Source organism: Macrobrachium rosenbergii, chromosome 39 (assembly GCF_040412425.1).
Source record: "Macrobrachium rosenbergii isolate ZJJX-2024 chromosome 39, ASM4041242v1, whole genome shotgun sequence".
Taxonomy (NCBI): Eukaryota; Metazoa; Arthropoda; class Malacostraca; order Decapoda; family Palaemonidae; genus Macrobrachium; species Macrobrachium rosenbergii.
The window spans coordinates 6,764,729-6,787,175 of record NC_089779.1 but is presented as its reverse complement, the minus strand read 5'-3'; the positions used below and the strand labels follow the sequence as shown (position 1 = coordinate 6,787,175).

The following is a 22,447-nucleotide window of genomic DNA, read 5'->3' as shown; positions in this document are numbered from 1 at the left end:
TCAAATTGCTTTCACTTCCCTTTGCCTTAAGAATAAGGCCATTTCTTTATCCTGATTTTTGTAAAGTTAAAGGGTTTCCACTTTTGATAAACTTGTATGCATCTCATTGTTTGCAATTTTCATTTCATTAAGTACAAGTTCCTCATAGGATTATTCAGCCTGATACGTAATAAAGTCAGATTGTAAGCAGTAGAGTGAATAGTTTTCAGTATCATGTTTGTTTTATCTTGTCCTTTTGTAATAAAAATTTAAAAAAGAGAAAATTAAAAGATTCAAGGGTCTAGTAACAGCTTGAAAAGGGCAAGTATTGCCTACTTAGGCCATTTGTTACTAGGTGGGCAATGTAGTGGGCCTTGGTTGGGTTTTTGTTTTCTCTTTCAACCAGTAAGGTTTCAGCCAAAAGAAACCTTACTCAATTATGGAGACAGTACATTCATGTTCCTTTGAGAAGCAAGTATAATCAAGATATATCTGTAGGAGTAATTGCAAGAGGAGTGCTGTGCATTCTATTTCATGTCTAGTAAGAGTTTGTAATATGGTCAAATAACTTCTGAATGACAGTACAGTAATTGACGAGTGCTGTAGTTAACTACTTCTGAGGTAGTTTTGAAAAGAGCGAAGTAAACTCCCTATAGCAACATGCCTTTGCAGAACATCACAAGTTCACCTGGATTGCAACAAGTAAATATGCTTTAAAAGTGGTCATTTAGTTTAAACTACATCATATCCCTTCTAGCCAAATTCAACTTGTTTGTGAAGCATTACTGGGCACAGAATTGTCATATTTTACACAAAACTGAATTTTTGGAGGAATATAGTTGACACTTTAGACTAAGGTGAGAGAAACATTGAGGGAAAGAATCAGAGAAGCTCAAAGTCACCAAGCACAGAGAGGATGGACAAAAAGAGAAAGAATTAAAAGCAAAGTCCCTGGGGATCCCATAACCCCTTTTCCTGGGTACTCTATGCAACCCTAATTCCAGGAGGCAATAAAAATAGTTTAAAATTTAATCTTTATTGTACTTAAAATATAATTTTTAAATATACTACTGTGCTCATAGGGTTTTATAAAACTTTTGGGTTTGGTTTACTAGACAGTGCATATACATCACCAAACTGTTACGCTGGCAGTACTGTACAGCATACTGCTATAACAGCAATCAACACCATTATGCAGTACAGGCAGTCCCGTTACTGGCAGGGGTTGCGTGGTGATAACCAGAAATCGGTGCCTCTGTTAGGTATGTATCGGCGCCAATAAGCGGAAATATGCACTAGACAAACGCCATAAAACTGGATCGCCGATAACCGGGGACTGCCTGGCTTTATGAATATAACTACAGTATCTGCTTTTGTACATGAACCAATGTGCATCTTTGACACACGGCAAGAGGATCCATTCCAGTGTGAAGTTCAAGAAAGGTCAGAAGTGAGACTCATAAAGAATCTGAAACAATAACAAATGACAAATATGACAATCAATGTACTTCAAGTGTAGAGCGAAACACAAGGAACGGAGAGGCGGTTTGATGCCCTTACAATACTTCCCAAGACAATAATTATGCAAGAAATTACTGGATGACACATCAATTGCGGAGGTGCTGCGGCAGCTGGAGTGGACCTCTACTTCTCGAGAACTGCAGGCGCGACCTCTCGTTCTGGTGTGGGTTTCCTGGGCCGACCTGCACCTCTTTTCGGCGTGGGGGCGGCTGTTCCTGCAGAGTGTTGCTGAGGAGGAAACGCTGGGTCACCTGCCTGTCTCCTCGCTGTTTTCGTTGTCCAAGAGGAACGCTGGTTTTAGTCTGTCGACCGTTGCCCAGTCCTCACGCCCGTGGATGTCCAGCAGGAATGCTTTAGGCGCCTGTCTGAGACTCTGTAGGGCCTGGTTAAGGGTGGCCAACAAGCATCCACCCTGACGAAGACGTAGGCACAGGAGTCTAAGGCGGGTGGGTTGTATCTGCTGGTCCTGTCGGTGAAGGTCCTATGGAAGGGAGCAAACTTCCGTGAGAGTTCCCTCAACCTCGGTAAGGGCGTATCTGCGCCCCCCACTGACAACGGAAAGAATTCTCCGTGGACTTTTTCGGCCAGGGAGGCATCACCATCTGCTTTAGGTGCGGTGCGAAGACCCAGGGGAGCTGTGCATTCCAGTTCTCGTTGGTGCAGTATGCAATGACAGCTGCCTTAAGAGAGTGTTGGGCTTTCTCGATCTTGCCGTTTGCTGCGGGGTTGTACGCCATTGTGCTGTGCAGCTTCATGCCCATCAGACGTGCCAGGGAGACCAGAGTTCTGAGAGGAAGGCAGGGCCCCTGTCTGTGGTGATGCTATCCGGCACTCTGAAGTGGCTGATACAGCTGGAGAGAAGGGCCTCTGCACACAATGTTGTGGATGCCTCCTTCATGGAGGTTGCTTCGGGCCAATGGGTGGAGCGGTCTGTAATCGTCAGGAGGTATCTTGCTGCTCTGGACTGCAGAAGGGGCTGACGACGTCGACATGGATATGGCCGATGTGGTCGGGGAAATTCGCCGATCCCTGATTCCGTGTGGCGAGATGTTTTGCTCATCTGGCACGCTATGCAGTTTCTCGCCCAACAACGTACGTCCTTGTTGATACTGTGCCAGACGAACTTGTCAGTCATAAGGCGTGTCACTATGCGCCCTGAAGGATGGGAGAGACCGTGTATCACGTCGAACGCCTGCTTTCTCCTCGAAGCTGGCACAAGGGGGCGAGGGCAGCCTGTGCTGGTATCGCAGAGGAGCATTGTTCTGGAGTTTCCCAAGGGCACGTCTTCCCACTTCAGTGACGTTCTGTAGGCTGCCGTCTCAGGGTCCGCTGCTTGCTCCTCTGCAGAGTCTTCGTAGTCGATGCCGAGCTGGAGGGAGTTTATTTCTACTCTCAACAGGGCGTCGGCTACTGGTTTTTTTCTCCCAGAGACGTATTTGATGGTGCAGCCAAATTCTGAGATGGCAGTTACAGTAGGTGCCGCTGCTGTCTTGCCAACCATGCGTCTCCCTGCTTTGCAAAGGCGTGTACCAGGGGTTTGTGGTCCGTCAGGATGGTGAATCCAGTGCCCTCCAACAGGTACTTAAAGTGCCTTACAGCCTGGTAGACAGCCAGCAGTTCCCTGTTGAAGGCAGTGTAGTGGGTTTCGGCTGGTGGGAACTTGCAGCTGAAGAAGGCCAAGGGCTGAGGGGCGCCGTTCACCACCTGCTCCAGTACTGCACCGCAGGCTATGTTGCTGGCGTCCATTGTTAACTTTAGGGCGGCTGCGGGGTTGTTTGTGTCAGAGTTGTGGCACTGGCGAGGGCTGCCTTCATTTTGCTGAATGCCTTCTGCTGCGGAGCTTTCCAGGTCAGCACCTGATGTTAATGGGTACATGATTCAGGTGATGTTGGGGATAAACCGTCTGTAGTAATTTTTCATCACTAGAAACTCCTGCAGGGCCTTGATGTTTAGGGGTTCTGGGAACTTCTCTATGGCCTTCACCTTGGATGCTGTCGGACATACTCCTGCAGGTGAGATTTCGTGCCCAAGGAAATTATTTTTTCTTTCCTGAAGATGCACTTCTCGAACCTTACCACTAGGTCGCTCTCTTGTAGACATTTTAGGGCTGCCCAGACGTGTTGAAGGTGTTCCTCGGGTAATATGGAGATCTGGATGTCATCAACATAGACACAGAAGGGCAGGTCCCTCAAAATGGAGTCCATCAGTCGCTGGAATGTGGCACCTGCGTTTCTGAGACAGAAGGTTGAATAGAAAAATGTATAGGTCCCGAAGAGTGTTATTATTGCGGTCTTTGGGATGTCGTTAGGGTGTACAAGGACCTGGAAATATGATTTGAGCAGGTCCATTTTGGAGATCATCTTTGCCTGTGGAGTGCGCTCGTCAGGTCCTGCATGTTTGGCCGTGATACTGATCTCCCCCCGACCAGCAGGTTTTTTCATCAAAGATGAAATCTCCAAGCACTGACTGCTGGTAGACATGGGGGCAATGCAATCCGTCTTCCCACCGACGAAGGAAGATCTTAAGTAGAAACCTGACTCAACAAACGCCCTCATCACAGCAAACAGGACACCCATCCACACATACAGCACAACAAGGATCATATCCATCCTGGGCTGCAGATACCACTGGCCCTTCATCGTCGAGGATGTTAAGTTCTCGCTGCTGGGCACAGATTTCCTAGGACACCACGGACTTCTCATTGATGTCGGAAAGGAACGACTACTGGACACAGGAACCTGCCACTCCCGCCAGCTTGCCAAAGGACCGGGGATGCCCGCCATCTGCTCCATAACCTCCAGCAGCTACATGTCTTTCCTATGGGAGTTTCCAGACGTGTTTAAACTGGAGCTAAGACAGTCACCGGGGCCTTCAGCAAAGCACAGCATGTTCCATCACATCACCACGACAGGCCCACCAACTCATGCAAAGTTCCGGCGCCTGTCCCCACAAAAGCAACAAGACGTCAAACAAGCCTTCGCAGAGATGGAACGAATGGGCGCCTGTAAAAAAACATCAAGCCTGTGGTTATCACCCCTCCACATGGTAAAGAAGGCGGATGGCTCGTGGAGGCCGGGGCCGGAACTTTGCATGAGTTGGTGGGCCTGTCGTGGTGATGTGATGGAATATGCTGTGCTTTGCTGAAGCCCCTGGTGACTGTCTTAGCTCCAGTTTAAACATGTCTGGAAACTCCCATGGGAGGGGCGTGTAGCTGCTGGAGGCTATGGAGCAGATGGCGAGCATCCCCGGTCCTTTGGCAAGCTGGCGGGAGTGGCAGGTTCCTGTGTACAGTAGTCGTTCCCTTCCGACATCGATGAGAAGTCCTTGGTGTCCTAGGAGATCTTCGCCCAGCAGTGAGAACTTAACATCCGCAACGATGAAGGGCCAGTGGTATCTGCAGCCCAGGATGGAGATGATCCATGTCATTGTGCCGTATGTGCAGATGGGTGTCCCATTTGCTGCAATGAGGGCGTTAGTTGAGTCAGGTTTCTTCTTAAGATCTTCTTTCGTCGGTGGGAAGACAGACTGCATTGCCCCCGTGTCTACCAGCAGGCGGTGCTTAGAGATTTTATCTTTGATGAAAAAACCTGCTGGTCGGGGGAGATCGGTTTCGTGACCACTGCTGTTACTTGTGGCCGCTGACCTCAATTTTTTAAAGGTACAAGGGTGTTTGCAGTACTTTGCTTTGGCGCTGAATTTCTTGTGGTACAAGCACCACGGCACAAATGATTTCCTCTGTTTTCTTTTGGTTTCTTTTTGAAAACGACGATCTCTCCGTCGTCATCATTGTTGCTCTCCGTCAGGTTGCAGGCTTCCAGGGCAGTGGCTGCTGCAAGGGTGGCGGCGTGTTTCGAGGCTTTAGTGGCCTCGTGTACCGTCTGGGCTACATCTATTAATGTCCCGGTGTCAAAGGCGTCAGCATCCCTTATCTGGCTCCTTACTTCCTGCGGGAGGTGTCCAAGGAAGATCGCCCTTGCGAGGTTGATTTTCCTTATCCTTCCATTCTCGTCACGGCCTGGTAATGTTATGAGCCCCTGCAGTTCGTCCCAGGCCTCTCTGGGTGATGCTTCTCTGAGGGGCTGGGATGCCAGGTCAAGTGCGCGTTGTGCTCTTTCCGTCACGGGCATTCAGTAGGTCTTGATTAGTTTATCTTTTAATGCCGCATACGTGACTAAGTCTGTGTGCGCGTCGAGCCAGGGGGAGATCCTGTTGAACACCTCGACCAGGAGTGCCGCCATGGTGATGTTGGACTTGCTTGCATCGTCTGTTATGCGCGCCATGCGGAAGTGTACTTCTGCACGCTGAAACCATGATGCCATGTTTTTGCGCATTCGCATTGAATTTCATCTCCTGCCATCTTTACTGCTCACGCACCAAAACACAGGAAAATGCGCTGTGTTGAGTCTGTTATGGTGCTGATTGTAGTGCCCAAACGTTCCCTTTGGTGGGTACACCATATTTAGTCCGTTAATGGCATGGTTTCCACCAGGGAAGGAGCCATCCGAGGCCTAAACTTGATGCCATGTTTAGTCCATTAAAGGCTCTCTGGATGGCAGGCTAGGCCGTAGTTAGTCCGTTAATGGCTGGACCAAAACCGCGCTACCTGTCACTCCGGGGTCACCAGTGTGAGGTTCAAGAAAGGTCAGAAGTGAGACTCATAAAGAATCTGAAACAATAACAAGTGACAAATACGGCATGATTAATGTACACATGTAGAGCAAAACACAAGGAACGGAGAGGCAGTTTGATGCCCTTATGTCAGCACTGCGCCGTAACTTGATGATGTATCAAGTTACAGCACCGTTAACTTTACTCAACATCAAGTAACAGCATTGTAAAGTACAGCCAAATTGAAGTTCATTATTGTCTAATGCATTCTATAAAACTTTTGGAGCCATGGAATGATGAATTCAGCTAAATTATTCAGAGAATGTCATATCTTGTATTTCACTTCTTTAAGACTAAAAAAAATGCAAGTTAAATTTAAACTCATGCATGTCTAATTTTTTTTACACTATGCTATTGTTACCTACCATTTTAACCACAAATTTTTAAATTTTTGTAACATCACATGCCAATCTAAATGACTTCAGCTTTACAATATTTATTCCAGGTAGTTTGGAGGTAAACTACATTGTGTAAAGTAAAACTAAAACTGAAAAGGCTTCTGGAACAAATGAAATGGAATTTAAGATTTAGGCCAAGGGCCCAACACTGGTACCCAAGATGCCATTCAGTGCTGAAAGGGAAACCGACTACTGAAAAGTTTTAAAGGCGTAACAGAAGGAAAACCTGTTACATTATGAAACAACAGTTAAGAAAAGGTGGAAAGTAAGAGGGAAGAAAGAGAATACAAAGGAGTTACAGTACAAGGAATGAAAGCGGTTGCAGCTAGGAGCCGAAGGGACTCTGCCGAAAGAGACAATCAGTGTAATCCAAGGCAACAGTCCCAATATGAGTCTTGTGTGATGACCTTTCACTGATATTTTGTTATTCAATACACCGAGTGTAATACTACTACCAAGGCAAAGTGACAGGGCAATGCACGTTCTTCCTATTCAGGGTTCCATGCACAGAACAACGGGGGAGGGGTTGAATTTTTTAAGCCATCTTTATCCAGCCATTGCTACTTTTCCCCAACAACAGATTCACTACAGCATACGGGTCTGAAACACAATCAACAGTAAAGTACATTACAGCCCCATGCACAACACAGGTAATAATGAAGGAACCCTCAACACCAACTGGTTACAATCTCGGAGACAATGTGATGGATCAGGTGAAACTGACACCAAGGATAGATACTGTATTCCCAAATGGTGGTTGAAAAAGCCACCCAGTGGACAACTAGGAATGGAATATAAAATTATGGTCAAAGACCATGGGCTGGGACCTATGAGGCCATTCAACACTTAAAAGGGAAATTCTGAGTAAAAAGGTTTTAAAGGTAACAGGAGGAACACCTCACGGTTGCACTATGAGACAATTGTTAGAAGAGGTTGGAAAGTTGGAAGAAAGCAAATAAAAATGGAGACAGTAAAAGGAAGTATTGCTTACAGTGCAACACGTGAGGTGCATGATGGCACTACCCCCTTACGGGGACTGGACAACTAGGCCACTTGGTTTCAAGACTAAAATCAATCAATAAAGAGAAATGGTTCAGAGAACTCACCAGAGTAAAGCTGGTTAAAAAAAATGCAGATACCAGGCCAAGAGGCCTTACAGAAGGAACAGCCCACTATGAGGAAGAACAGTTCAAAATGAACAAAAACTTATTGCATAAAAAATTGGCATTTTCAGCATAAAACTAATTCTGAAAGAGATTTCACTTTTATTTGAAGTTGCAGTTTGTAAACCACTCTACAGAACTTTTAAGGTTTTCTTAACTAAGAAAGGCCACAGCCAAAAAGGCAGTAGCTAAAAACAATTTTCTGCTATTTGGCATATGTTCAAAGGCTTAACTGGGAGAGCACCCAACCCTATGGTCGTTTTTCAAGAGCCCAGAAATTTTTTTTTTTTTCCCTGAATGAGATATAACTAGAAATTCTGAATAAAGGGACAAAGAGAGAGAAACCTTTCATTGACAGACATTGATAGAGAGAGGGAGAGAGAGAATTTAAGAAAACACAGAGAAAGAGAGAACTTCAAAACATCTCTGTGTTTTGGCTATGCCGTCACCACAAGGCCAGAACTCAGAAACAGAGAGGTTTGTAAACTAGCTAGAACAGCAAAACCATGTCGTGATTAAAAAAGCAAAACACGGGTAAATAATATGATTGTGTTGCGGTTACAAAGCTATTATAATGGCTGCTCTGAATCGAGTTCGTAATCACAAGAAATTCGTAAGAAAAGGCGGTGCTTTTTCCAGAAATCCACCTGGATGGACTGTCTTTAGATTAGCCTAACCAATTATGCATCTACAGGACCAGACCAAAACCAAGATTCTGCCTACAGAGGGGTGGGACAAAAACTTCCAAAAACCCTTATCAAGTTCAGTTGAGAAGCAGAGAAAGATAGAGGGTGAGGTTGTCAGCCTCACTAATTGTGGGCTGATAGAAGAAGAAAGGCTCACATTTGACACTCACTGTAACTTTGCACTGCAATTCATTTGTATACTTACTGTAACTTTATTATTGTGTTAATAAAATAAAGAAAACTACATTGGGTCTTCTTCAAGCCTCCAGGAATTGAAAACGCGACTACATAATAAAGCCAGAATGATAAGGATCTCTAAAGAAAGACATCACAATATGTTTCCCATAATAGCAGTGGAGAATGGCAAAAATTTAGTTAAATCACTACAAACACCACTTACGGTAATTTTGAAATTCCCATTCAGCTTAAATAAACCAAACTCATACTAGATTTTAAAAAGCAATATTACCACATAAAATTACATGCCCTGTAACAGCATCCAACATAAAAAGAGAACCAGACTTCTATAAGACACTTGAAAATTAGGACTTTTTTTTTTTTCTTAAAACAACCATCACCATCTCATCTACAAACCCTCTTTCTTCAACAATAGACAGTTTCCTCTCATTAACTAACATTTTAACCAAAAGATTACCTGGCAATTCATAAAACTAAACTAATTTTTCTTCTAGAAACCAAATGTTTATATAAAAAACAAGGCATGCCCATCACTCACCTAATGCAAACTAAACATCAAACATCAACCCAGCTTTAAAGTTGAGTTGACAAAAATTCAAAAGCCCATATGTTCTCCAAACATCAGAGTTCAATTATACAAAATTTTAAAAAATAAAACTTTACTAAATTTCACTAATGTAAACTTTAAAACATTTAATCACAGAGGATGCAAATTCAATAAATTTCACCTTTCCACCCAATACTAAAAAAAAAAATTAAAAAGTAAAAAAAACGTTGGGTAATGCAATACGTCATTTCTCTTAACTAGATAACCAACTAATTGGATAACTAAGTCAATAAAGACTGACAGGAGATACAATCCACCTAAATTATCCTCTCAACTAACTAAAGTTGGTAAAGACTACCACAAAACATGATTCAACTAAATCATCCTCTCAACTGAATAACCAAATCCATAAAGACCAACTGGAAATTTGATTCTCAAAACCAACTTCCTGTTGACAATGACATCAAACTGCCAAAACCTAAAAATTTCTAAAATTGCTAAAAAATGAAACAAATCTTGATTTACTATAAAGAATGAGGATGACAAACTGCTTTTATTTACAACAATAACACAGCAACAGTTATCAACTAGCAGACTGTAATAACAATCTTCCCACCCAATGAACCTAATAAATGGAAATTTAATAAATTTGTACAGCTGTAGTGCATATTTATATGACGAATATGTATGCCATAAGTTCTTTACCTATAAAGTCAGAAAAAGAATTTAATCATGACAGATATTTGTGGGCTTTAAATATCATTACCATAAATCATTTTTAATTCCATCTGCTGAGTAAAGTACATATCCAGTTAAAAAGGTATTTTTGTATGTATTTTTGAAGTGTTAAAATATATGAGAAGTATGAATTGTACTATTAAACTTCAACTAAGTGAATGAGGGGTGGTATGGCAAAGAATGAATGGTACAGCAATGCAATGAACCAGTCGGCAGAAATATAAAGATCACTGATACCTGTACTTTGTTGGTGTCTGAGAGAACATTACTCTACAAATATACACAGCATTTTCTTGGGAATGCCTCTGGAATGCACTCTGGATAAATCATGCAATCAACATTTAATGATCACCTTTATCAGTAAGAAATATCCCCAGGCTTTTTGTGTAACAAGCCAACAAGGTCACCTAGATGATACTACAGATTCTAGATCACTCTGCTCTTGCACTATACTTATCCAATGAAACAGTAAACAAATGGTAAAAAAATTATTAGTTTAACCAGATCATTTGAACACACTTAATGCTCACAGGGCTGTCCTGAAAGTATTGTTTTTGTAATGAAATTCACACCAATTTAATTACTATTTGTTTAACCATAGGCCAAAATTAACTTATAAGGCCTGGCCAACAGGGATTGTCTTTAATAACAAAACTGAACTCACAATCAACAAATTGAAGTTCTTTAAGAATTGAATAATAGGATAAGCAAAATATTATGAAACTTCTCAACTAAACAGACCTGTTTCCAAACCTTGGCATTTGCACTTACAGTCTGTTTGTTTGTTAGGGCTGACCTGCATTCTCTGCAAATGGGTGCTGGGTCATGGGAGGTATTCATCAAATCTCCAGGAAGGCTCGCAAAAATTGTCTAGTGATGAACAAAAATACTGCAAAAAATATATATGGCATTTCATGAGACAATTTTATGTCAAATGGAGATAGTGAAAATTGCAATGGGTAAAAGAATCTGTATTTACTGGTTAGGTACTGAAAAACAGCTCTGAAGAAGCTAGACCACTGCATAATTGTGAAGTGAAACAATTAAAGAGTAATTTTGCAAGAAATTAAGGAATAAATCTAGCATATTTAAGAGAAATGTAACAGCCATTTAAATACATATAAATACAAAAAAAATTAAAAAGTAGCAAGTCCAGGTACCTGACTGAGCAGCACTGATACAGCAAATGTAGGCTACTTGCATATCATTTATGTAACTGTGCATAATATGAGTGCTAAAGAAAAACTGAATTACAGTACTAGTCATTTTCAGAGGGGGGTGTAATTTAAAAATGAAAGCTCCTCTGGTGACATCATGCAAAAATTAATCATCAAAAGCTAGGAATTAGTAATGATTGATTTGTTAAATGCTAAGTAGATCAGATTCACCTCTGTATAAAGTTACATACACTGCAACCATCTGTACAAACAAAAAATTACAAGTATAAATGTAGTTGAAGAAAAAAAATCTTTTAATATTTAATTCTGAAGTTTAAAACTTTAGTTATAAAGCATAAAAAATCTATCTTATATAATACATACATTACAGCTTCTTAATAACTTTGTAATTGGACACACTGAAAATGTTGATGATTCACATTATTTCTTCATGGGATTTTTGTCAAAACATGTCATTTGCTACAGCCTGAAATCATCTTCAACATAATTACATTATTACAACAGGTTGTGGTGGTAAATTTTATATAAAAAGTGTGGAACTAAAACATCTGATGAAAAGTCCAATTAACTAGACAAAACCCCATTTCTACCATTAATCAGTCTAATTAATGACATTTTGAAAATTAACCAGACCACAGAATTGGGCAGCGTCTCCTTCAAAAATAAAATTGTGGATCAATCAAATATGCCAAAGACTAAGGTGGGTCAGATGTGACAGGGAGGTCTGAATGGTTGGAAAAGATCAGACAATGGATGGAGCCAGATACAGAAAGAAAGATCTCCTCCATGAGAGCCTACAACAAAAAAAACTTAGGGAAAAAACAAGTGAAGTTAATGAAATAGAGACTAATCCACACCACCAGTATCACAGAAACAAATAGTGTGGCATATGCAGGAGCAAAACTCGTAGTAGAACTCATGGAGATACAAACACCAACACCGCCATCACAACCAACCCAACAGAAAGCAAAACAGCAACTGCCTTGGAAAAGGCGCCTGGAAAAACAAATCATGGCGATGAGATCTGACTTGAGTAAACTGAAAGAGATGGCAGAAAAGAGGGTAAGAAGCAAGAAAACAAGAGAGGAACTGAATGAGAAATACAAAGTACAGGAGAAGGGACTAAACAACACAATAGAAAATATAAAACAGAGGCTTAGAGCCAAAGCACAGGAGATCCAACGGTACATGAACAGGAATAAAGGATACCAACGGAACAAACCCTTTGGAACCAACCAGAAAAGAATATACAGCCAACTAAGAGGGGCAGAAAACCACCAGGAAATTCCTGAAGCCGAACCAAGTAAGAGACTCTGGGAAAACATATGGAGCAATCCGGTATCACACAACAAACATGCAACATGGCTCCAGGAAATCAAGGCAGAAGAAATGGGGAGAATAAAACAAAGACTCACCCAGTCCACAACAGACACAGTCAGACACCAACTTAAGAAATGCCCAACTGGAAAGCCCAAGGTCCTGATGAACTCCATGGATACTGGCTCAAAAACTTCAAGGCCCTACACCCAGGAATAGCAGAACAACTCCAGCATTGTATCACAAACCACCATGCACCCAAATGGATGACGACAAGGAGAACATCATTAGTACAGAAAGACAAGGACAAGGGAAATATAGCAAGTAACTACAGGCCTATCACCTGCCTACCAATAATGCAGAAGTTACTAACCGGTATCATCGGTGAAAGGCTACACAATTACCTAGAGGACACAAACACCACCCCCCACCAACAGAAAGGCTGCAGAAGTGTAGGGGCACAAAAGACCAGCACCTAATAGACAAAATGGTAATGAAAAATAGTAAGAGAAGGAGAACCAACCTAAGCTTGGCAGGGATTAACTACAAGAAAGCCCTCGTAATGATACCGCACATGTGGCTAATAGAACGCCTGAAAATATATGGGGCAGAGGAAAACACCATCAGCTTCGTTAAAAATACAATGCACAACTGGAATACAGTACTTACAAGCTCTGGGATAAGACTAGCAGAGGTTAACATCAGGAGAGGGATCTTTCAAGGCGACTCACTGTCCCCACTACTCTTCGTAGTAGCCATGATTCCCATAATAAAAGTACTGCAGAAGATGAATGCAGGGTACCAACTGAAGAAAGGAGGCAACAGAACAAAGCATCTTATGTTCATGGACGACATCAAGCTGTATGGTAAGAGCATCAAGGAAATAAATACCCTAATCCAGACTGCAAGGACTGTATGCGGGGACATTAAGATGGAGTTTGGAACAGAAAAATGCGCCTTGGTCAACATACAAAAAGGCAAAGAAACAAGGACTGTAGGGATAAAGCTACCAGATAGGGATAGCATCAAACACATAGATGAGACAGGATACAAATACCTGGGAATAATGGCAGGAGAGGATATAAAACACCAAGAGATGAAGGACATGATCAGGAAAGAATATATGCAGAGAATTAAGGCAATACAGTGAACCCCCCGTATTCACAGGGGATGCGTCCCACACACCCCCGCGAATAGGTCAAATCCGCAAATGCTTAAAACCCCTCTAAATACACTTAGAACTGCCTATTTTGATAGCTTAAACCAAGAAAAACCCAGTAAAAATGCTTATGCCTGAGTATTTTAATAGTTTTATCACAAAAACTGCATTTATTCATGAAAATTATATGAAAATACAGTAATTAGTGAATATTTCTCAGTGAAAAATACTGCAAATGGGCGAATTTTCCGCGAATGATGGCTAGATATGTTACACAGAGAAACCCGCGAATGCGTGAGTCCACGAGCCATGAGAACGCAAATATGGGGGGTTTACTGTACTGTCAAAACTCAATGCCGGAAACATGAGGAAAGCCATAAACACATGGGCAGTACCAGTAATCAGATACAGCGCAGGAGTAGTGGAGTGGATGAAGGATGAACTTCCCATCATAGCCCAGAAAACTAGAAAACACAAGACAATACACAAAGCACTACACCCAAGAGCAAATACAGACAGACTACACATAACAACGAAAGGAAGGGGGGAGAGGGCTACTAAGTATAGAGGACTGCATCAACATTGAGAGCAGAGCACTGGGGCAATATCTGAAAACCAGTGAAGACAAGTGGCTAAGGAGTGCATGGGAAGAAGGACTGATAAAAGTAGACGAAGACCCAGAAATATACAGACAGGAGAATGAAAAACAGAACAGAGGAACGGCACAACAAACCAATGCACGGAGAGTACGAGACAGACAAAAGAACTGGCCAGCGATGAAACATGGCAATGGCTACAGAGGAGAGAACTCAAGACAGAAACAGAAGATTTGCTAACAGCGGCACCAGATCAGGCCCTAAGAACCAGATATGTCCAAAGAACAATAGATGGAAATAACATCTCACCCATATGCAGGAAGTGCTATGTGAAAGACGAGACCATAAACCATATAGCAGGCAAATGTCCAGTGCTTGCACAGAACCAGTACAAAAAGAGGCATGATTCAGTACCAAAAGCCCTCCACTGGAGCCTGTGCAAGAAACACCAGCTAGCTTGCAGTAAAGTGGTATGAGCACCAACCTGAGGGAGTGATAGAAAATGATCAGGCAAAGATCCTCTGGGACTATGGTATCAGAACAGACAGGGTGATACCTGCCAATACACCAGACATGACGTTGACTGACAAAAGCAAGAAGAAAGTGGCAATACCATGGGACACCAGCGTAGATGAGAAAGAAAGAGAAAACTGCTAAGTATCAAGACCTGAAAATCAAAATAAGAATAATATGGAATATGCCAGTGGAAATTGTACCCATAATCATAAGAGCACTAGGCACAATCCCAAGATCCCTGAAAAGGAAACTGGAAAAACTAGATGCCGAAGTAGCTCCAGGACTCATGCAGAAGAGTGTGCTACTAGAAACAGCGCACATAGAAAAGTGATGGACTCCTAAGGAGGCACGATGCAACCCGGAACCCACTATAAAAACACCCAGTCGAATAGGATGACTGTAATAGACAAAAAAAAAAAAAATAAATAAATAATAATAATAATAATAATAATAATAATAATAATAATAATAATAATAATAATAATAATAATAAAACAGAGGGTTAAAGCCAAAGCACATAAGATTCAATGGTACACGAACTGGAATACGTATGGATACCACCAGAACAAACTCTTCGGAGCAAACCAGAAATGACTATACAGTGAACCCCCTGTATTCGCGGGGATGGGTACCACACACCCCCCCCGTGAATAGCTAAAATCCGCAAATACATAAAACCCCTCTAAAACACTTAGAACTGCCCATTTTGAAAGTTTAAAACACAAGAAAAACCCTGTAAAAATGCTTATACCTGAGTATTTTAATAGTTTTATCACAAAAAGTGCATTTATTCATGAAAATTATCTGAAAATACAGTAATTAGTGAATATTTCAGTGAAAAATACCGCGAATGGGTGAATTTTCCGCAAATAATGGGTAGATATGTTCCATTGAGAAACCCGCGAATGCGTGAGTCCGCGAATCATGAGAACGCGAATATGGGGGGTTTACTGTACAGCAACTAAGAGGGGAAGACAACCTCCAGGAAATTCCTGAAAACGAACCAAGTAAGAGAGACTGGGAAAACATACGGGGCAATCCGGTATCACACAACAAACATGCAACATGGCTCCAATAAGTCAAGGCAGAAGATATGGGGAGAATAAAACAAAGATTCACCAAGATCACAACAGACACAGTCAGACACCAACTGCACCAACTGAAGAAAATGACCAACTGGAAAGTCCCAGGTCCCAGTGAAGTCCATGGATACTGGCTCAAAAACTTCAAGGCCCTACACCCACGCCTAGCAGAACAACTCCAGCATTGTATCACAAACCACCATGTGCCCAATTGGATGACCACAGGGAGAACATCCTTAGTACAGAAAGACAAGAACAAGGGAAATATAGCAAGTAACTACAGGCCTATCACCTGCCTACCAATAATGTGGAAGTTACTAACAGGTACCATCAGTGAAAGGCTATACAACTACCTAGATGATACAAACACCATCCCTCATCAACAGAAGACTGCAGAAGGAAGTGTAGGGGCACAAAAGACCAGCTCCTGGTAGACATAATGATAATGAAGAATAGTAAAAGAAGGAAAATCAACCCAAACATGGGATGGACTGACTACAAGACAGCCCTCGTAATGATACTGCACACATGGCTAACAGAATGCCTGAAAATATATGGAGCAGAGGAAAACACCATCAGCTTCCTAAAGGATACAATGCGCAGCTGGAATACATTACTTACAAGCTCTGGAATAAGACTAGCAGAGGTTAACATCAGGAGAGGGATCTTTCAAGGCGACTCACTGTCCCCACTACTCTTCGTAGCAGCCATGATTCCCATGACAAAAGTACTGCAGAAGATGGATGCTGGGTACCAACTGAAGAAAGGAGGCAACAGAATTAACCACCTCATGTTCATGGACATCAAGGTGTGTAAGAGCATCAAGGAAATAGATACCCTAATCCAGACTGTAAGGATTGTATGTGGGGACATCAGGATGGAGTTTGGAATAGAAAAATGCACCTTGGTCAACATACCAGAAAGCAAAGTGACAAGGACTGAAGGGACAGAGCTACCTGACAGGAATAGCATCAAACACAGATGAGACAGGATACACACACCTGGGAATAATAGGAGAGGATATAAAACACCAAGATGTTGGATACGATCAGGAAAGAATACAGACTTGAGGAGATACCCAAGTCAAAGCTCAACGCCTGAATCATGGTGAAAGCCATAAACACATGGGCAGTACTGTACAAGTAATCAGATACAGAGCGGGAGTAGTGGAGTGTATATAGGCTGAACTCTGCAGCATGGACCAGAAAACTAGGAAACACATGACAATACATAAAGCACTACACCCAAGAGCAAATACACAGACTATATATAACAAGAAGGGAAGGAGGAAGAGGTCTACTAAGCACAGAGGACTGCACCAACTTCAAAAGCAGAGTACTGGGGCATACCTGAAAACCAGTGAAGACGAGTGGCTAAGGAGTCCATGGGTAGAAGGACTGATAAAAGTAGACGAAGACCCAGAAATATACATGGACAGGAGAATGAAAAATACAGAGGAATGGCACAGCAAACCAATGCACAGACAGTATGAGACAGACTAAAAAACTGGCCAGCAACAAAACATGGCAATGGCTAGAGGGGGAGAACTCAAGAAGGAAACAGGAGGAGTGTTAACAGTGGCACAAGATCAGGCCCTAAGAACAAGATACTGTATATCCAAAAAACAATACAGTAGAGGGAAGTAACATCTCACCCATATGCAGGAAGTGCAATATGAATCTTACCCATATGCAGGAAATGCAATATGAAAGACAAGACCATAAACCACAAAGCAAGAGAATGTCCGGCACTTGCACAGAACCAGTATAAAGAGAGGCATGATTCAGTTGCAAAAGCCCTCCACTGGAGTCTGTGCAAGAAACACCAGCTAGCTTGCAGTAATTAGTAGTACAAACACCAACCTGAGGGATTGATAGACGAACGATCAGGCAAAGATCCTCTGGGACCATTGTATCAGAACAGATAGGGTGATACGTGACAATAGACCAGACTTGACGCTGACTGACAAAATCAAGAAGAAAGTATCACTCACTGATGTTGCAGTACCATGGGACACCAGAGTACTGTAAATGAGAAAGAGAAAAAATTGATGAGTATCATGACCTGAAAATAGAAATAAGGAGGATATGGGAAATGACAGTGGAAATTGTACCCATAATCATAGCAACACTAGGCACGGTCCCAAGATCCCTGGAAATGAACCTGGAAAAACTAGATGCCAAAGTAACTCCATGACTCATGCAGAAGAGCGTGCTATTAGAAACAGCGCAGACAGCAGACAGTGAGAAAAGTGATGGACTCCTAAGAAGGCAGGATGCTACCCAGAACCCCACACTATAAACACCACCCAGTCGAATAGGATGACCGAGATAAACCGAATAGGATGACTGAGATAGACCAAAAAAAAATAAAAATAAAAATGACATTTTTATAAAAAGTTTTATATATACTTACCAAGCAATTACATAGCAACTAGCTTTCTACAAGGCAGTCTAACAAAATTCAAGTTTTCGCAGTGGCGCTACCATCACTTGCGTAGGTGACAGGGTCTCGCCCACATTCAAGACTGATAGGTACAACTCAGCAGAGGGCTTCAATTCATTTGATGGCCGATGTCCATTGCGGGGAGGAGGGTGGCTCCGATTATGTAATTGCTTGTTAGGTATATATAAAAATTTATTTTATAAAAATATCAGTTACATAGCTGATTCCACATTGAGAGGTGGAAATCATGGACATATTCTAATCCAAAATATTAATAATGACTTTGAACTAGGAAGGTTGTCAGCATTGCGTCAATGCTTGTTGTACCTTACCTGGAAAGAGAGCCGTTTCAGGCAGGTGCTGCCTCTGGTCGGCGCTATCTTAACCTGTAGAGGACGTGGCAGTATGGCCAAGAATCACCTCTGCTTCAGTGGGGACTTTGCAGCCATGGAAGTTTCAACGAACCTTTTAAAGATTTCAAATTAATATTACTCATTGCAATTCACTTCAAACTTGCTTAATAGTCTAAAAAATCAATTTTTTACACTAATCTACATCATATACACGTGATTTTCAGCTAATTTGGTTGATTTTTAATAATAAATAATAAATAAATAAATAATAATAATAATAATAATAATAATAATAATAATAATAATAATAATAATAATAATAATAATAATAATAATAATAATCATGTCATTAGAAAAAAATAAATATATAAAAATAAAGGGGAACTGTATTAGGGTAGTAATGCATTTCATTTTTGCTTGAACTTTTGCGGTTCCAATTGCACATCCTCACAGTCCACTGTTGTGCGGAAAAATGGACCTCTGGAACTGAGAATTTCAACAGTGAGGCACAACTGCTGCTTGTTGGTGTTGCTGTTCAGCAAATCTGGTCGCTCTTGGCAGGAGAAGAGGATCAGGGACCAATTGTGAATTATGGAAGACTGACAAATAAAGAGACCACCCGTTGTTGCTCAAGTCATAGCTGCTGTTAGGAATGGAATGGAATATAAAACTAAGGTTAAAGGCCAAGCCCTGGGACCTGTGTGTTCAGTCAGCGCTAAAAGGGAAACTAATGGTAAAAAGGTTTTATCAGTGTAGCATGAGGAAAACACTGCAGTTGCACTACGAAACAGTTGTTGGGAGAGGGTGGAAGATAAGATGGAAGAAAGAGTGCGAATGGAGGTACAGTAAAAGGAATAAAAGGGGTTGCAGCTAGAGGCTGAAGGAATACTGCAAGGAATTTTATGTAATGCCTATAGTGCACCGTGTGGGATGCACTGGTTGCACTAACCCCTTAAAGGAACTACTGGTAGGAAACGGAAACCTACCTCGACAAAGCGGTGTCTAAAAGAGATCAATCTCTGGCAGAGGCAGACAACCACTCTAATCACATCACTTCCCCGTAAAATAGTATTATAACATATTGAACACTTTTCTGGCTACTTTGACAGACTTATGCAACCCAGATGAATCAGCCATCCACTACAATTCAGACTAGACAAAAGTTAGCTGAAGTGCACTACTGTAGTTATCAATAATGCAACTATGTGCACAGTTTCTGAAAAAAAAAGAAGAAAACTTAAGAGACCCAGAAGTGTTACTGTGTTGGCCTTAGTCACTAATATTATGGATAATGTGCTTATGTTTCATAGGATACGATCTATATATGGCTGGCATGAAGTGCCTATATCTAAGACCTCTTTACATTAGCCATTAGGTAATTTATGTAGTTGGGCCTTAGATACAAAAGGCAAGCAGTAAGGCAGTTATGCTGGAAGATCCATAAGCATCTGACCAAAATTATGATCTACACCTAATCAAAACAGGGCCGAAGTATGGTGGCTAAGTCCATTTCTTTGGTTTAGCAAATTTGCTCAGCCTAACATCAAATACAATAAGCCACTATCACTAGCTACTCTACGTTTAGGCCTATGGTACTAATGATTTCATCAGCAGGAAGAATAGAAGACAATTATTTGAGCCTAAGGAATCAAATAAAGGTGACATGTATGTTAAACAGACCAAGTTGCTGATCCTCTGACAATTAGCCTAGATTTTTAATTATTCTACTGCCTATCAGTGCAAAGTTAAATCCTATGGCCAAAAACCAAAATCATTTCAAGCATCAGCAGGGCTCCCAGTCAATGGGTTAGCCCGTAGGCCAGGGATGGGGAAACCTTCATAAGTGTGCACGAAAAAAATTGCTAGACCTTCCCTATAAAATTTACTACCAAAATTTTCTGGGAAAAATTGTTACTAGGTGTCTTTTAAGCTGTGGAATGTTTTTAATTAGCCTTCACATGTAATTCTAGTTGCCATGTAGATCCATACAATTCAAAGATGCCATATAATAGTATCAGAAAATGAGTTAACAATATTTTTATCTTTTATTGAAAATCAGCCATTAGTTTTTCTTACACATGAAATATGCTGTTAATTTACCTACAAAACTATGTACTATTAAATCAAGCCATTTTAGCAGAAAAAATCAAATAAAACTGGAGAATGAAAAATGATGACCAATAATTCACCATCAATGATATAAGCGCTTGCTATGAAAAAAATGCAACAGGAGCTTTATCCATTTAATTATTTTCTAATATTTTAATGTCATAACTCAATATTGAAGTTTTTATGCCGTACTAAGTCTACTCAAAATTAGTTATGAAAATCACATAAAAATCCTTCACAAATTTACTGTTACCAAGATACTTATTGTCTTCTGTTTATGATTTGACATTCATTTCATGGGGCTGCTACTGAACACCATTCTCATGGGAATGGTTAGGCTACAGTAGCCTAGTATGTAAAAATTTAAAATACTTTTCATAGTGTGCCACATGTTTTGTCTGAGGAAAAAAGTAATTAGTGTGTCATTTCAGGCATGCACGCCAAACGTTCCCCATCCCTGCTATGGGATATAACACAGGTAAAGGGAGCATTTAGCCTACATTACAACTCTGCAGCCATTTCAAGGTTCATACTCAGCAAATAGCCCAAGCTACTGGTCAGCGCTATAGCCTGGGAGTAAGGCAATACTCTAGAAACCTAGGGCAGGTTAGGCAATTTGATTTGTAAGGCAATAGGTTAGCAACCTTGGGCAGGTTAGGCAATTTGATTTGCTCTGTGAAATCTAAGCTACAATGCCAAGCACTGGGGCACCTCTGGCCAGTCTGTACTCAAGACAGAGTGAATATTGGGAGTTGGGGGGTCACAGAGAGAGAGAGAGAGAGAGAGAGAGAGAGAGAGAGAGAGAGAGAGAGAGAGAGAGAGAGAGAGAGAGAGAGAGAGAGTATTTTTAAGGGAAAAGTAAAATTTCATAACACTCATGGACTGGATTTAGCTCACAATTTGCCAGTCGAATATCCATGCTACATAGACTACTCTGCCCAAAAAATTTGGGGGGGCAGATGCAGCCCCCCATGCCTCCTGGCTCGTATGCCTATGCCAAAACATCCAAACTGGTAAATGGCTGAAAAGGGTGCATATAATACTTGGATCCCCATGGGGTGGGTACTAAACACGGTGTCCCAAGGAGCTTCTGACATGTCTTACAGCCTAAACTTAACTTCATATGGCTTAAAGGTGTGATGGCCTAACAAGTTCACGGCCAAAAATAATACATCCTAATCGTCCCAAACTCGTGTCAGGTATGGAGGGAGCACTGGGGTAATGCGCAGTTCAATCCGTTCTCCATTAGGCTATCCTATGACTAAGCCTAGCTTAGGCAACCTTACTTTAAATAACATGCAGTGGCCCTATAGCCTACGCAGATTCACTAATATATAAAGCAGATCTAAGCAATGGCCAAACTCTGCATGGGGTATTACTTTGGAAATTGTTTTTCCTGTAGTACTTTGGTTGCTTATCAAGAATTTACCGTTACTCTTTGCCGGTCAACTGTAATTGACCTCAACAGTCGTACGTTGGCCATCCTGGAATGTAATAGCGCATGCGCAGTGTTATAGGGGAGCTTTTGGTAAAAAGTGGTTGGTAATTCTGTATATTAGCTCCGTGCCTGTTTTTACCTCTTCAACTGGTTTTATCTACACTTTTAGGGGTTCTGATACTGGCGGTGCATCTGTTTGTTGTCGGCCAAATGGAATGTCCCCTTGCCGTGTTTACTACTGGCCCAGGGGGGGTTGGGTACCCATACGTTAACAAGTTATTGCACTTGCCAGGCGGGATACGAACCGTTCGAAACAGACGTAGCCGTGCTCTGTCTTGTGAAGATCGAGTATAGAA

At 41.6% G+C, this 22,447-nt stretch overlaps 2 long non-coding RNA genes across 5 annotated transcripts in view; one reads left to right on the top strand and one right to left on the bottom strand.

Moving 5' to 3' along the window:
* LOC136825684 (uncharacterized) overlaps positions 1-8,659 on the top strand; it is a 29,869-nt gene extending 21,210 nt beyond the window's left edge. For all 4 annotated transcript variants that reach the window (XR_010849402.1, XR_010849403.1, XR_010849400.1 and 1 more), the window contains one exon: positions 6,614-8,659. This is a non-coding gene — a long non-coding RNA (uncharacterized lncRNA). The remainder of the gene's footprint in view (positions 1-6,613) is intronic.
* Positions 8,660-9,378: 719 nt separating this feature from the next.
* On the bottom strand, positions 9,379-18,647 carry LOC136825685 (uncharacterized). The gene is made up of 3 exons (XR_010849404.1): positions 18,524-18,647; positions 17,609-17,770; positions 9,379-10,787 (listed from the first exon to the last, which is right to left on the bottom strand). It is a non-coding gene; the product is annotated as an uncharacterized lncRNA (long non-coding RNA).
* Between the last annotated feature and the right edge of the window lie 3,800 nt (positions 18,648-22,447).